We start from the raw sequence: 6,491 nt of genomic DNA on the forward strand, positions 1-6,491 counted from the left end.
ACCAAAATAATAATATCTATGTGCTCATCTTAACAACCTGCCCACGAACAAAATAAGACAAACTTGTGCAACCGCAGATCTCTTTTGAGAAAAAGACAAAAATCAAGTATTTAGTCCACTAAATCAGCCAACTTAATCAATCAAACCAGAAATGATGACGAAGATACATCCACCCATGACACAACTTAACAACTTCAAGAACATATTCAATCAAATCGCAAAATGATGTTTATTTTTCCATTGACCTCAAATACTCTGCATATTAAAACATACGAAGTAAGAAATTACCAAATGTTCTAAAGTATGGACACAAATAGAGCACATATACAGATTCTTTTTGGCCCATCAAGTAACTTCATCAATTAGTTGTCGAGCCTTTCTGAAAATCAACAATAAAATTCTGCTCTCAAAGAGTTTATCTTGCAAAGCATATTAAGCAAAATATAATAATTTAATTTTTTCCTCAATTCTGAAACTAGTTTACTCAAATTGTATTCAATATGCCAATATCACTTGTGTTCAACTTAAAATCTCAACAACCTGTAGCAGTACTACATTTCATCGTACTAGAAGGTGAGGCACACACTGTGTGCCAAATTAACAATATATATATATATATATATAAAGTAGTTGTTACTATTTGTAAGTGGAAAGTCAGGTTTTACTTTTGGAAAATAAAAGTCCACAAAACTTCATGAACACCAAATTGGGTGCTCCCTCTATATATATATATATATATATATATAAGTATATAGCTAACATTTGTTTCTATTTCAACAAGGTACTGCTAAGGACAAAAAAGATATGATGGAACTTAAGGCTTAGTTTGGTTTGGTTTGGTTTATATAAATACTTTACATGGAAGAATTTCTTACTTCACATGGCGACTGCGTTGTCACTTCTTTTAAGGTACTGCTCCTATAAGGAATGATACTTTGCAAGGATATAATCCTGGAATTTGTTAACAATGACAACAAAAAGATTGAGATCCAGGAATGCTAAGGCAAGCACATAAAAGACTTTCCACAAAGATAGTTATTGAGTGCAAAAGGAAATTCCTTGATAGGAAGTTAATGGGATTATAGGAAAAACTGAATAACTGCAAAACATAAACTGCAGTCAGATTCACCAAAATAAACACAAATTAAAGAATTTGTACCCAATACTTATAAACAGTACTTAAAACTTGTTGCCAAAAAGAATTTTATCTTCTGAAGATCTCAAATAATCATAAATTGTTGGCATATATGCTTATTGAAGTCTTAGATTGGTAATATTCCTACATATTGAATTGATGGTGGAATCCTACATTCTTTTGGTGTAGTGAATAGAGTGGAAATTGGAACCTCTCATATTTGGTTCAAGTGAGTTTAAAAGAAGATTGCCAATTGATGTAAAAAATTATTAGTTTTCATGTCATCAAAAAAGTTAATGAAAAGCACTCCATCCTTTATAGAGATGCTAATATCTCATGTTTGTGGTTTATGGAATTGTGTTTCCTTTCAGGTGGGATTCTTCCATTTCAAAGTTTAGAACGACTAATGGTGAAAGAGAAGAGTCCAAGATGAACAATGAAAGGAAGGGTATACCAAAAACCCTATAGCCTGTCTGATATGCTTTAGCTCATCCCAAGCTGAACCTGCATACTGCAATATGCTTTTGCTTACTAAAATAGAAATTATACAACACAAAGTGAAGTGGTAATAAATCAATGCTGGTGCTACCTCATCTGTTGCATTATAACACCAATGTTCGAGTTCAGTGAGTCCTACTTTAACATATTGTAGACACTCCATTTTTGACCGTCCTCAAGACTTGGACGTCACCATTGGAACACTTGGTGATTACCCTTGTTTGTGTTCGTTTGGAGTTCCCAGAGGTCTCGGCTACGCGCCTCACCTCAGGATCTCTGAACTCGACTGTTCAGTGTCTGGTTTTGCACCAAACACTTGTGTTTTGCCTTGGAGGGGCAGGGAATACCTTGTGAGGCATCCCCACACATCACCGGCCATGGCCAGAGGCCACCGGCTGGTGTTTTGTTGCCATCGGCAATGTATATTGCCGGTCGGCAGTACATTTTGTCAAAATGGAAATTTTGAGCAGCCGACTACTGTTCATCTGCTTTTGCAGATATTTTAATATAAGGCTTACATTTTGTTCCCCTCCATACACGTGTATGGAGGGATGGCTTCCTTGTTAGCTTCTTGAGTAAGCTTTTCAAGATTGGCTTCTTTATAAGAGGAGCCCCTCTCTCTTGGCTTAGGGGTTAGACATTTTAGAGAGAAAAACATTATTAGAAGCTCTGGTTCTAGGGTTAGAGCTTATATATATTCTATCTCTATATATCTCTCCCTCTTGAGTGTTCTAAGTGTATTTGTTCATAGTATTGCACACAAACACCTACCATTACACCTTCCCTTGGCTATTGAGGTTCTAAGGGATTGTTTTCAGAGTTTTGGAGCTAGTTTGGAGCTCAAGAATCTGTTGGAGCTTCATTTGTGAAGAAGGTCTTCAAGGGTAATAATCTTACCCCTTTTTACGCCATTTTTGCATTGAATTTTTGCCTATCTTAGAACTGTTTTTGAGCTTAGTGTATAATATAAAAAAGTTCTGTTTTTAGGCCCTCTAAATAGTTTGTTTAGAGTGTTTTGTGGTTTGGAGGTGTTTGACCCCTCCTAAGCCTTGAGAGGCTCCATTTTGTGCTATTTTGTGTAAGCTCCGAGACCTTGGTGTTTGAGCCTCCTCACCACTGAATACTTGAGGGATTTCAGAGGTGAGGATGGTGCCTTGAGGTCCCAAGAAGGAGAGGGCCACCCCCTCTCCTTGTTATCCTTGAAAAGGGCCATTTTTGCCTCTTTAATGAGCACCTAGCTAAGCCGCATGTTGACCATGTCTTGGCTGTTATTTATGCCTATTTTGCCATGAAATAGCATTTTTATATGTTGGTTTTGGTACACCATGCATGCTTAGCATACCTACCTTGTAATGCCATGTTTAGGCCTTAACATGCCTTAGATTGTAAACCATTGTTCTAGCATGTTTTAGGCCTAGCTTTGTGAAGCTTTTGTGCTTATTTTGCAATGTTAGAGGTTTGTCCTTAGTCATTTTGGTCGGCCATGACATGTTTAGTATAGCCCCTTTGCATTTTTGGTTTGTTGACCTTAAGTGTGTGAATGTGTAGCATGCATCCTTGCCTTAATTTAGTGGGTTGGGACCATTTGCCATGATATTTCAGTCCCTCTAACATGCTTGTATGTTTGCCTTGAATGCCTCTTTGATGCATTATGAGCTTGTGTGGTATGCTCCTTGAAAGTGCATTTGTGCATGCTTTTGAATTCAAGCCATTTAGATGCCATCTAAGTGGTCTTTTGGGCTGGGTTTTATGTGCTAAAACTCTGTTTTTGGTCATTTAAGTCTTGCCATGTGTGGTCATATCAAGTGTAGTTCAATACTTCATTAGCTTGCCTTGAATGCTTGGACCATTGATGCATGCAATGTTTGTCTTGTTTAAGTTGGTTTGGCACCTCCTATAGCATGATTGTCAAGACTTAATTTGCATGCTATATGTCCATGTTTGCATCCTCTTAAGTGTGCTTGAGAATTGCTCTTTGACGTTTGAAGTGTTGGAGATCATTTGCATGCATGCTTGCATGACATTAGTCCTTCATTTTGGGCACTTTGGCCACTGTTTTTGGGCTTGGTGAGGGCTGCCTAAACCATGCTTAAGTCCACCATTTGCTTGTTTGCATGTTTGTCTCGCATATTTGCTTACATAATTGCATGAATGCATTGCATTGCCATGTCGCATCCTTAGCTCACATGCCTAGGATTGCATTCCATTTGCATGCATGCTTGGCCTCTTGAAATGCTTGTGATAGAGGTGGAGTCCCATTGGCTTGTTCATGTGCATTGCATTCCATATCAAAATGCACACTTGATTCTTTGGGCCATCACGCATTGAAATGCGCGCTTGATGGTCCGAGAACCAAGGACCATGTCCCTTTGAGTCATACACATGATAAGGGATACGATTGGTGCATACATTGCTTGAATTGCATTGCCATGCTATGCCTTGCCCTCTGCTGCTGTCAATTGCAGATTCTGCAGGAACTTTCTACCGACCGGCAGTGTTCAGTGCCGACCGGCAATCCTTCCTGGGCCGATAGCTTCTTCAACAGCCGACGATCACAAACCACTGCCGGTGGCTATTCTACCCAACCGGTGGTGTCTCCCAATGTCCAGGGAAGCAATCCTGAGACTTTGGCAGTCTCCAGAGGAGTATAGCAGGGAAAGCAGAGGCAGCTTGTGTATGGCAGTGTACTTCCGAACAAGACCAAGCATGCATTGCATTAGGCTCTCTTCCCGAGGCAGTTTATCTGCTTTCCCTAGATTAGTTAATTTGCTTAGCTAATTAGATGGCCTGTAATATTTAATTAGCTTGTAGGTTAATTATCTGTAATATTTATTTGGTCCCTCCGGGCGAGGGCGAATCTGTAATAAGTGTGGGTGCGTGTGTGTGCATGTCTTCCAATCCCCACTTCTTTCTTCCCTTTTATTTACCTGCTTATGAAGGTAAATTAGGGCACGTTTAAATTAGCATACCTTATGCTATGCATGCGTGCATCATTCATCAGTATTGCACGCACCGGGCTCGGCGCATCATGCTAACTGCATTGGTATTTCAAATCTAACTTGAATACATGCTACTTGTGCATTTTCACATGTCATTCATAGGTTAGCCGAGCCTACTCTAATTGTATCCTGTATGTGTTTTATTAGTCAAATTGACATGAACTAGGACCATGCATGTTGGCTAACTAGTTTATTGTTTTGGCACGAAGTACGGTGTAAGTATTTTCATGCTTTAGCATATCGCATGCGTGTGAATGCTATCATGACAGCATGCTTACCATGTGGCTAGATGCTTATGTGATAGACTGTTTGAATGCCTGTGGGTGAAGGTTGGGTTGCCTGAGTTGGAATAACTCGTTGAAATCCGTATTTTAGTCTACTTGAGAGTAGCAAATTCCAAAACATTTTTTCCAAAACAAACGGATATGCCAATGCTTATTCCCAAATTAGGCAATCTAGTCTATACTTTTGTGCTGTGCGCATAACATAGTAATTCTAAGCTAATAACCGGTTTAAGAACACATAACGTTTTCAAAAACGGATATCATGGTTAGTAGAGGCCGGTTTTCGGACCGGGCGAGAGGGGGTGCTCATAGCTGACCTTCCCCAATCGTACCCAAGCTCCCGAGCTGAGGCAACTTTGGTGATGACGGACGCGTGGCCTTTGGCACCGAGTCAGGGTTTCCTAAATTCCCCCATAAAAATATTTAGGTGGCGACTCTGTATCTAGCAAAGCAGTCCATGTTTGGCACTCCTTTTTCTAAAAATTTGTTTTCTCAAAACGATTTGCCAGATTTGGACTCTTTGGTTTAGATTAAGAACCGTGACACAAATCGAGTTCGAACTGTAGCGAGGGCCCCACGCGGGCGCGTCTACACATATTCACCGTTACTGAATGAACAGCATTCTCTCTTTAATAGTTCTTGGTGCCTATTTTTTCATATTCCGAAAGAAATTTTATACATAAATAATTTACCAAGTAAATTAATAAAATAACCCATAGAATAAAGAATTTCATTCCTCCTGTTACAATAAATTGTGCCTCGTAATTTAAGAATCGAACAGATTCAATTACCTGGATGCACAACCCAAGCAATGGAGAAATCTCTTTCTTAAGGTTATCTCAAATCATTCCATAAATCTTTTCTACAAATGCTGTAAGTTACTGCTTGAAAAGCAAAGTTGGGTATTTGGCTTCAACTTGGTGTAAAGTTTCTGCTCCACCAGTCAAACCACCATTTACAAAGGAAAGATTAACTCCTTGCGGAGTTCCTCGGAAACTCTGTAAATAAAAATAATAGCAAACACCTGAACTAACGAAAGGACTAAAACTTCGTTTGATGATAGAACATGGAAATTCAAATGGGAACTTTAAATTACCTGTGTCATCCTTCCAAACAGAGTAGCCGAGGATGATCGACGGCACTGAGAAGCCATTCCAGCAGCACTAAAAAGCAAGTCTCCATTGGAGCTCTATAGCTTGACTAAAGATACCTCAGACTATGCTTTGTACAACACCAGGTAATCCTATCTTACTCAACTTTCACAATTTTCTTTCTAAACTTTCCACAGATCTGACATGTTTTTTGAGTTCATCTTGCAGTATACATTTTGACTGCCTTGACTTACCAATGCGTTCTGATATTAACCCAGTCCTACAAGTAGCAAACCTTGGCCACCAATGGTTGCATTTGTAAATGGTGAATATATAGGTAATTACATGAACACAGGCAAACAAATGTTTGTTTTGTAGCTTAGTGATCTAATATGTTTTTCCAGAATATTGATTCACAATTACGGTTAAATTTTTGTTGAACTATCATCTTTTTTGGCCCAATATTGTGTCCTATTTATCCAAA

Source organism: Camellia sinensis, chromosome 6 (assembly GCF_055761805.1).
Source record: "Camellia sinensis isolate YWXY chromosome 6, ASM5576180v1, whole genome shotgun sequence".
In the NCBI taxonomy this organism is placed as follows: Eukaryota; Viridiplantae; Streptophyta; class Magnoliopsida; order Ericales; family Theaceae; genus Camellia; species Camellia sinensis.